The sequence below is a fragment of the Oncorhynchus keta genome, unplaced genomic scaffold (genome assembly GCF_023373465.1).
Source record: "Oncorhynchus keta strain PuntledgeMale-10-30-2019 unplaced genomic scaffold, Oket_V2 Un_contig_2103_pilon_pilon, whole genome shotgun sequence".
NCBI classification, from domain to species: Eukaryota; Metazoa; Chordata; class Actinopteri; order Salmoniformes; family Salmonidae; genus Oncorhynchus; species Oncorhynchus keta.
This window is the reverse complement of record NW_026282282.1, coordinates 227,501-240,000: the sequence shown is the minus strand read 5'-3', so window position 1 is coordinate 240,000 and position 12,500 is coordinate 227,501. Positions and strand designations below refer to the sequence as shown.

Genomic DNA, 12,500 nt, shown 5'->3' with positions numbered 1-12,500 from the left:
ACACTACAATACACAGATACATATCACATAGACACTACAATACACAGATACACCATCACATAGACACTACAATACACAGATACACCATCACATAGACACTACAATACACAGATACACCATCACATAGACACTACAATACACAGATACACAGATAGACACTACAATACACAGATACACCATCACATAGACACTACAATACACAGATACAATACACAGATACACCATCACATAGACACTACAATACACAGATACACCATCACATAGACACTACAATACACAGATACACCACATAGACACTACAATACACAGATACATAGACACTACAATACACAGATACACCATCACATAGACACTACAATACACAGATACACTACAATCACATAGACACTACAATACACAGATACACCATCACATAGACACTACAATACACAGATACATAGACACACTACAATACACAGATACACCATCACATAGACACTACAATACACAGATACACCATCACATAGACACTACAATACACAGATACACCATCACATAGACACTAATAATACACAGATACATAGACACTACAATACACAGATACACCATCACATAGACACTACAATACACAGATACACCATCACATAGACACTACAATACACAGATCACATAGACACTACAATACACAGATACACCATCACATAGACACTACAATACACAGATACACCATAGACACTACAATACACAGATACACCATCACATAGACACTACAATACACAGATACACCATCACATAGACACTACAATACACAGATACACCATCACATAGACACTACAATACACAGATACATAGACACATAGACACTACAATACACAGATACACTACAATCACATAGACACTACAATACACAGATACATAGACACTACAATACACAGATACATCACATAGACACTACAATACACAGATACAATACACAGATCACATAGACACTACAATACACAGATACATAGACACTACAATACACAGATACACCATCACATAGACACTACAATACACAGATACATAGACACTACAATACACAGATACATAGACACTACAATACACAGATACACCATCACATAGACACTACAATACACAGATACACCATCACATAGACACTACAATACACAGATACACCATCACATAGACACTACAATACACAGATACATAGACACTACAATACACAGATACACCATCACATAGACACTACAATACACAGATACACCATCACATAGACACTACAATACACAGATACACCATCACATAGACACTACAATACACAGATACACCACTCACATAGACACTACAATACACAGATACACAGATACATCACATAGACACTACAATACACAGATACATAGACACTACAATACACAGATACACCATCACATAGACACTACAATACACAGATACATAGACACTACAATACACAGATACACCATCACATAGACACTACAATACACAGATACATAGACACTACAATACACAGATACACCATCACATAGACACTACAATACACAGACCATACACCATCACATAGACACTACAATACACATACATAGACACTAGATACACAGATACACATAGACACTACAATACACAGATACATCACATAGACACTACAATACACAGATACACCATCACATAGACACTACAATACACAGATACATAGACACTACAATACACAGATACACCATCACATAGACACTACAATACACAGATACACCATCACATAGACACTACAATACACAGATACACCATCACATAGACACTACAATACACAGATACACCATCACATAGACACTACAATACACAGATACACCATCACATAGACACTACAATACACAGATACACCATCACATAGACACTACAATACACAGATACACCATCACATAGACACTACAATACACAGATACACCATCACATAGACACTACAATACACAGATACATAGACACTACAATCACATAGACACTACAATACACAGATACACCATCAGACACTACAATACACAGATACACCATCACATAGACACTACAATACACAGATACACTACATAGACACTACAATACACAGATACACCATCACATAGACACTACAATACACAGATACACCATCACATAGACACTACAATACACAGATACACCATCACATAGACACTACAATACACAGATACACCATCACATAGACACTACAATACACAGATACACCATCACATAGACACTACAATACACAGATACACCATCAGACACTACAATACACAGATACATAGACACTACAATACACAGATACATCAGACACTACAATACACAGATACATAGACACTACAATACACAGATACACCATCACATAGACACTACAATACACAGATACACCATCACATAGACACTACAATACACAGATACACCATCACATAGACACTACAATACACAGATACATAGACACTACAATACACAGATACACCATCACATAGACACTACAATACACAGATACACCATCACATAGACACTACAATACACAGATACACCATCACATAGACACTACAATACACAGATACATAGACACTACAATACACAGATACATAGACACTACAATACACAGATACACATAGACACTACAATACACAGATACACCATCACATAGACACTACAATACACAGATACACCATCACATAGACACTACAATACACAGATACACCATCACATAGACACTACAATACACAGATACATAGACACTACAATACACAGATACACACATCACATAGACACTACAATACACAGATACACCATCACATAGACACTACAATACACAGATACATAGACACTACAATACACAGATACACCATCACTCAGACACTACAATACACAGATACACCATCACTCAGACACTACAATACACAGATACATAGACACTACAATACACAGATACATAGACACTACAATACACAGATACACCATCACATAGACACTACAATACACAGATACACCATCACATAGACACTACAATACACAGATACATAGACACTACAATACACAGATACACCATCACATAGACACTACAATACACAGATACACCATCACATAGACACTACAATACACAGATACATAGACACTACAATACACAGATACATAGACACTACAATACACAGATACATAGACACTACAATACACAGATACATAGACACTACAATACACAGATACATAGACACTACAATACACAGATACACCATCACATAGACACTACAATACACAGATACACAGACACTACAATACACAGATACACAGACACTACAATACACAGATACATAGACACTACAATACACAGATACACCATCACATAGACACTACAATACACAGATACACCATCACATAGACACTACAATACACAGATACACCATCACATAGACACTACAATACACAGATACATAGACACTACAATACACAGATACACCATCACATAGACACTACAATACACAGATACACCATCACATAGACACTACAATACACAGATACACCATCACATAGACACTACAATACACAGATACATAGACACTACAATACACAGATACACTGTCACATAGACACTACAATACACAGATACATAGACACTACAATACACAGATACATAGACACTACAATACACAGATACACCATCACATAGACACTACAATACACAGATACATAGACACTACAATACACAGATACATAGACACTACAATACACAGATACATAGACACTACAATACACAGATACACTGTCACATAGACACTACAATACACAGATACACCATCACTACAATACACAGACACTACAATACACAGATACACCATCACATAGACACTACAATACACAGATACATAGACACTACAATACACAGATACATATACACTACAATACACAGATACATAGACACTACAATACACAGATACATAGACACTACAATACAGAGATACATAGACACTACAATACACAGATACATAGACACTACAATACACAGATACACCATCACATAGACACTACAATACACAGATACATAGACACTACAATACACAGATACACCATCACATAGACACTACAATACACAGATACACCATCACACAGACACAACAATACACAGATACACCATCACATAGACACTACAATACACAGATACACCATCACATAGACACTACAATACACAGATACATAGACACTACAATACACAGATACACCATCACATAGACACTACAATACACAGATACACTGTCACATAGACACTGTGACCAGCTCAGACAGGCAGACAGACAGACAGACAGACAGACAGACAGACAGACAGACAGGCAGACAGACAGGCCCCCCCCTCCCTCCTCTACCTCTGTGAGGGTCTTCAGAGATGTGTGGTTGAGAGAGGTCCAGAATGATTTGTTCCTTCAGGACTTTGGGGTCGTAGATGTGGAGCTTGGCTCCCTCGTCCATCAGGTACTTAGATATATAGATACTAGAAGACTCCCTGAAAGACACACACACACACACACACACACACACACACACACACACACACACACACACACACACACACACACACACACACACACACACACACACACGTCAGTCATTTAGCAGGCTTACAGGAGCAGTTTAGGTTAAGTGCCTTGCTCAAGGGCATAGATCGATTTTTCTCTCCCACCTTGTCGACTGGAAGATTTGAACCAGCAACCTTTCAGTACTGGCCCAACAATCTTAAATCGCTAAGCTACCTGGCATCCCATAATATGAATGATTAACTCTGGTGGGGTGGGGGGGGTTAATGTGTGTTCTATGAGCATATCAGGTCAAGGTTCCAAGACATGCACTTTACCCTTACACACTGATTAACCTGACAAACACACACACACACACACACACACACACACACACACACACACACACACACACACACACACACACACACACACACACACACACACACACAGAACCTTAACCACACACACACACACACACACACACTGATTAACACACACACACACACACTGATTAACCTGACAAACACACACACACTGACCCTGACAAACAACACACACACACACACACACACACACACACACACACACACACACACACACACACACACACACACACACACACACACACACACACACACACACACACTGATTAACAACACACACACACACACACACACACACACACACATTAACCTGTTACTCCTACCCCTACTTTTTCGAACATTCTGTTAAAAATCGCGCAACATTTCAGCGCCCTGCTGCTCATGCCAGGAATATAGTATATGCATATGATTAGTATGTGTGGATAGAAAACACTCAGACGTTTATAAAACTGGTTAAATCACGGCTGTGACTATAACAGAACGTGCGTTTCATCGAAAAGTGCAGGAAAATCTGATCACTGAAAATGGGAAAATATATCCATGCTCCACTTCAACCCATTGTTAAACGTGAAGCACATTAAATGGGGCCGAGGTTGCAATACCTACAGCTTCCACACGATGTCAACAGTCTTGTCATTTGCCTATGATTTGTTACTTGGTCAAACAGACACAAGGCAGCGCAGTTCTTCCGGTCTCCGACCGGATATTTTGGTTGAGATTTACCCGGACATTATTTCCAGACGTACAGCTATAGAATATACATCGCCTCGTGATCAATTTGATCGCTTATTAACGTTTACTAATACCTAAAGTTGCATTACAAAAGTATTTCGAAGTGTTTTGTGAAAGTTCATCGTCAACTTTTTTAATTTAAAAAAATGACGTTACGTTATAAAACACAGTTTTTTTCGTTGATCACACAGTCTTCATAGATCGATATCTATATGGACCGATGTAATCGAAAAAAAGACCCAATAGTGTTTATGGGACATCTAAGAGTGCCAACAAAGAAGATGGTCAAAGGTAATGAATGTTTTATATTTTATTTGTGCGTTTTGTGTAGCGCCGACTATGCTAATTATTTTGTTTACGTCCCCTGCGGGTCTATTGGGGTGTTACATGCTATCAGATAATAGCTTCTCATGCTTTCGCCGAAAAGCATTTTAAAAATCTGACTTGTTGCCTGGATTCACAACGAGTGTAGCTTTAATTCAATACCCTGCATGTGTATTTTAATGAACGTTTGAGTTTTAACTAGTACTATTAGCATTTAGCGTAGCGCATTTGCATTTCCAGATGTCTAGATGGGACGCCTGCGTGTCAGGTAGGAGCAAGAGGTTAACCTGATACACACGAGATGGAGACCGAGGAGAGAGAGACGGGACAGAGAGAGAGGAGACCGAGGAGAGAGAGAGGGGAGAGAGAGAGGGGACAGAGAGAGAGGAGACCGAGGGGACAGAGAGAGGAGACCGAGGAGAGAGAGAGGAGACCGAGGAGAGAGAGAGACAGGCACTACACAAAATAGAGACAGAGAGAGACAAATTTGACCCCAATAACTACCGTGGGTCAACAGCAACCTTGGGAAAATCCTCTGCATTATTATTAGACTCGTACATTTCCTCAACAATGTACTGAGCAAATGTCAAATTGGCTTTTTACCAAATTACCGTACGACAGACCACGTATTCACCCTGCACACCCTTATTGACAACCAAACAAACCAAAACAAAGGCAAAGTCTTCTCATGCTTTGTTGATTTAAAAAAAAGCCTTCGACTCAATTTGGCATGAGGGTCTGCTATACAAACTGATGGAAAGTGGTGTTGGGGGTAAAACATATGACATTATAAAATCCATGTACACAAACAACAATTGTGCATTTAAAATTGTCAAAGAACACACACATTTCTTCCCAAGAGGCCGTGGGGTGAGACAGGGATGCAGCTTAAGCCCCACCCTCTTCAACATTTATATCAACGAATTGGCGCGGGCACTAGAACAGTCTGCAGCACCCGGCCTCACCCTACTAGAATCTGAAGTCAAATATCTACTGTTTGCTGATGATCCGGTGCTTCTGTCCCCAACCAAGGAGGGCCTACAGCAGCACCTAGATCTTATGCACAGATTCTGTCAGACCTGGGCCCTGACAGTAAATCTCAGTAAGACCAAAATAATGGTGTTCCAAAAAAGGTCCAGTCACCAGGACCACAAATACAAATTCCATCTCGACACCGTTGTCCTAGAACACACAAAAAACTATACAGACCTCGGCCAAAACATCAGCGCCACAGGTAACTTCCACAAAGCTGTGAACGATCTGAGAGACAAGGTAAGAAGAACCTTCTATGCCATCAAAAGGAAGATCAAATTCAACATACCAATTAGGATCTGGCTAAAAATACTTGAATCAGTCATAGAGCCCATTGCTCTTTATGGTTGTGAGGTCTCGGGTCCGCTCACCAACCAAGAATTCACAAAATGGGACAAACACCAAACTGAGACTCTGCATGAAGAATTCTGCAAAAATATCGTAGAACACCAAATAATGCATTAGGCCGATACCCACTAATTATCAAAATCCAGAAAAGAGCTGTTAAATTCTATAACCACCTAAAAGGAAGCGATGCCCAAACCTTCCATAACAAAGCCATCACCTACAGAGAGATGAACCTGGAGAAGAATCCCCTAAGCAAGCTGGTCCTGGGGCTCTGTTCACAAACACACCCTACAGAGTCCCAGGACAGCAGCACAATTAGACCCAACCACATCATGAGAAATAGCCTTGCTATTGAGAAAGGCCGCCGTAGGCAGACATGGCTCTCAAGAGAAGACAGGCTATGTGCTCACTGCCCACAAAATGAGGTGGAAACTAAGCTGCACTTCCTAACCTCCTGACCAATGTATGACCATATTAGAGACACATATTTACTTCAGATTACACAGATTCACAAAGAATTATAAAACAAATCCCATCTTGATAAACTCCCATATCTACTGGGTGACATCACAGCAGCAAGATTTGTGACCTGTTGCCACGAGAAACCAGTGAAGAACAAACACCATTGTAAATACAACCCATATTTATGCTTATTTATTTTCACATTGTTACAACACTGTATATAGACATAATATGACATTTAAAATGTCTTTATTCTTTTGGAACTTCTGTGAGTGTAATGTTTACTGTTCATTTTAATTGTTTATTTCACTTTTGTTTATCATCTACTCATCTAAGTTTCCCATGAAATAAAGACCCTTGAATTGAGAGAGAGTAAAGGAATTGAGAGGGAACGAGGAGAGGAGAGAGGGAACAAGGAGAGGAGAGGGGAATTGATGTTTCAACAAGAAAGAGAGGAGGGAACGAGGAGTAAAGGAAGGAACGATGTTTCAACAAGAGAAGAAAGAGGAGAGAGAACGAGGAGGAGAGGGAACGAGGAGGAGAGGAGAGAGGAACGAGGAGAGGAGAGGGAGAGGAGGAGAGGGGAACGAGGAGGAGAGGAGAGGGGGAACGAGGAGGAGAGGAGAGAGGGAACGAGGAGGAGAGGAGAGAGGGAACGAGGAGGAGAGGAGAGAGGGAACGAGGAGGAAGAGAGGGAACGAGGAGAGGAGAGGAGAGGGGGAACGAGGAGGAGAGGAGAGGGGAACGAAGAGGAAGAGAGGGAACGAGGAGGAAGAGAGGGAATGAGGAGGAGGAGAGGAGAGAGGGAACGAGGAGGAAGAGAGGAACGAGGAGAGGAGAGGGGGAACGAGGAGGAGAGGAGAGAGGGAACGAAGAGGAAGAGAGGGAACGAGGAGGAAGAGAGGGAACGAGGAGGAGGAGAGGAGAGAGGGAACGAGGAGGGAAAGGGAACGAGGAGGAGAGGAGAGGGAACGAGGAGGAAGAGGAGAGGAACGAGGAGGAGGAAGAGAGGGAACGAGGAGGAGAGGAGAGAGGGAACGAGGAGGAGAGAAGAGAGGAACGAGGAGGAGGAGAGAGAGAACGAGGAACGAGGAGGAGAGGAGAGAGGAACGAGGAGGAAGAGAGGGGAACGAGGAGGAAGAGAGGGGAACGAGGAGGAAGAGAGGGAACGAAGAGAGGAAGAGAGGGAACGAGGAGGGAGGAGAGGGAGAGAGGGAGAGGGAACGAGGGGAGAGGAGAGGGAACGAGGAGGAGGGAGAGGGAACGAGGAGGAGGAGAGAGGGGAACGAGGAGGAAGAGAGGGAACGAGGAGGAGAGGAGAGAGGGAACGAGGAGGAAGAGAGGGAACGAGGAGGAGAGGAGAGAGGGAACGAGGAGGAGAGGAGAGAGGGAACGAGGAGGAGAGGAAGAGAGGGAATGAGGAGGAAGAGGGAACAAGGAGGAGAGGAGAGAGGGAACGAGGAGGAAGAGAGGGGACGAGGAGGAAGAGAGGGGACGAGGAGGAGGAGAGGGAACGAGGAGGAGGAGAGGGAACGAGGAGGAGAGGAAGAGAGGGAACGAGGAGGAGAGAAGGAACGAGGAGGAAGAGAGGGAACGAGGAGGAAGAGAGGGAACGAGGAGTAAGTCGCTTTGGATAAGAGCGTCTGCTAAATGACTTAAATTTAAATGTAAATGAGAGGGAACGAGGAGGAAAGGAAGAGAGGGAACGAGGAGGAGAGGAGAGAAGGAACGAGGAGGAAGAGAGGGAACGAGGAGGAGAGGAAGAGAGGGAACGAGGAGGAAGAGAGGGAACGAGGAGGAAGAGAGGGAACGAGGAGGAGAGGAGAAGAATAGAAGATAGGAAATAGATACCTGGTATCTCCAGTGTCTTTCTTAAAGGAGAATCCCAGCAGAGCGATCTTCTTCCCTGACACTGTGTTAAACAGACAGTCAATGATACGACACGCAAACCTCCTCCGTTGGTACTCGGATCAATCACCTGGAGAGAGGGAGGAGGGAGGGAGAGGGAGAGGGGAGGAGGAGGGAGGGAGGGAGGGAGGGAGAGGGAGAGGGGGAGGAGAGAGGGAGAGGGGGGGAGGAGAGAGGGAGAGGGGGAGGAGGAGGAGGGGGAGGGAGAGGGAGAGGGGGAGGGGAGGAGGGAGGGGAGAGGGGGAGGGAGGGAGGGAGGAGGGAGAGGGAGGGAGGTCACTGGGAGTTAAACAGACAGTCAATGATACGACACGAGGAAACCTCCTCCGTTGGTACTCGTTCAGGGATCAATCAGGGAGAGGAGGAGGGGGAGGGGGAGAGAGGGAGAGGGGGAGGAGGGAGAGGGAGGAGGGAGAGGGGGAGGAGGAGGGAGGGGAGGAGGAGGGAGAGGGGAGGAGGAGGGGAGGAAGGAGGGGAGGGAGGAGGGAGGGAGGGGAGAGGGGAGGGAGGAGGGAGAGGGAGGAGGGGAGGAGGGGAGAGGGAGGGAGGGAGGAGGGAGAGGGAGGAGGAGGAGGGAGGGAGGGAGAGGGGGGGAGAGGGGGGGAGGAGGAGGGAGAGGGGGAGAGGGAGGGAGAGGGAGGAGAGGGAGAGGAGGAGGGGAGGGAGGGAGAGGGAGGAGGGAGGGGGAGGAGGGAGGGGAGGAGGAGGGAGGGAGAGGGAGGAGGAGGAGGAGGGAGGGGAGGAGGTGGGAGGGGAGGAGGAGGGAGGGAGGGAGGAGAGGGAGAGGGAGGAGGGAGAGGGGAGGAGGGAGAGAGGGAGGAGGGGGAGAGGGAGGAGGAGGGAGAGGGAGGGAGGGGAGGGAGGAGGAGAGGGAGGAGGAGGAGGGAGAGAGAGGGGAGGAGGGAGAGGGAGGGAGGGGAGGAGGAAGAGGGGAGGGAGGGAGAGGGGAGAGGGAGAGGGAGGGAGGGGGAGAGGGGAGGGGAGGGGGAGAGGTTGGGAGGAGGAGGAGGAGGAGGGAGGGGTTGGAGAGGGAGGGGAGGGAGGGAGAGAGGAGGAGAGAGGGAGGGGAGGGAGGAGGAGGGAGGAGGAGGGAGGGGAGGGGAGAGGGAGGAGGAGGGAGGAGGGAGAGGGGAGGGGAGGGAGGAGAGGGAGGAGGAGGAGGGAGGGAGGAGGGAGGGAGAGGAGAGGAGGAGGAGGACGAGGGAGGAGGAGGAGGAGGAGGGAGAGAGGGAGGAGGGAAAGGGAGGTGAGGAGGGAGAGAGGGAGGAAGAGGGAAAGGGAGGAGAGGAGGGAGGAGGAGGAAGAGGAAGGGAGAAAAGGAAGGAGGTGAAAGCATAATAATAAATATAGCTGTGAGCAGCAATGAACGGGGTTCACAGGATGACAGAAAGGACACAAGACGAGTTGGAGAACAAAGCACTATCATGTTGTAACTATCTTTACACATGCAAATAATGAGTTTACTTTTTATGGCTGCCGGGGCAGTATTGAGTAGCTTGGATGAAAGGTGCCCATATCAAACGGCCTGCTCCTCAGTCATAGTTGCTAATATTTGCATATCATTATTATAGGATTGGGTAGAAAACCCTCTGAAGTTTCTAAAACTGTTTGAATTATGTCTGTGAGTATAACAGAACTCACAAAGCAGGCAAAAACCTGAGAAATTCCATTTCTTTTTTCTGGAGGTGGCAGATTTTCAACCAAGGTCTCATTGAAATTACAGCGAGATATGGATGAGTTTTCACTTCCTACACTTTCCACTAGATGTCAGCAGCCAATAGAACTTTGTCTGATGACTCTAATGTGAAGGGGGGGTCGATTGACACAGGAAATAGTCACCACAGCCATGAGTGGACCATGCTTTCACTAGGCGCGTTCACAGGGGAAGGACCTGCGTTCCACCGGTCATCTGAAGTCATTCTAATTCTCCGGTTGGAACGTTATTGAAGATACATGTAAACAACATTCTAAAGATCGATTCAGTACATCGTTTGACATGTTTCTACTGACTGTTACGGAACTTTTGGACATTTCGTCACGTTATAGTGGACGCGCTTTGTGACTTTGGAATTGTTTACCGAACGCGCTAACCAAAGTAGCTAATTGGACATAAATAACGGACATTTTCGAACAAATCAAGCATTTATTGTGGACCTGGGATTCCTAGGACTGCATTCTGATGTAGCTCATCAAAGGTAAGGAAACATTTATCATGTATTTTCTGGTTTCTGTTGACTCCAACATGGAGGCTACTTTGGCTACTGTTCTGAGCGCCGTCTCAGATTATTGCATGTGTTGCTTTTTCCCGTAAACTTAAAAAAAAAAAAAATCTGACACAGCGGTTGCATTAAGGAGAGGTATATCTATAATTCCATGAGTATAACTTGTATTATCATCTACATTTATGATGAGTACTTCTGTTGAAACGATGTGGCTATGTAAAAATCACTGGATGTTTTTGGAACTAGTGAATCTAACGCGCCAATGTAAACTCATATTGTTTGGATATATATATGAACTTTATCAAACAAAACAAGTCCTATGAGTGTCATCTGATGAAGATCATCAAAGGTTAGTGATTAATTATATCTTTATATCTGGTTTTTGTGAATGCTATATTTTGCTAGAAAATGGCTGTGCTTATTGTGGTTTGGTGGAGACCTTTAACATAATCGTTTGTAGTGCTTTCGCTGAAAAGCCTATTTGAAAGCGGACACTTTGGTGGGAATAACAACGAGAATAGCTTTAAAATGATATCAAACACATGTATGTTTTAGGAATTCTAATTAAGAGA

The 12,500-nt window shown here is 44.3% G+C and overlaps 1 pseudogene; it reads right to left on the bottom strand.

The window, feature by feature from the left end:
- The window catches only part of LOC127920867 (UDP-glucose 6-dehydrogenase-like), a 35,857-nt pseudogene that overhangs the window by 2,472 nt on the left and 20,885 nt on the right, over positions 1 to 12,500 (bottom strand).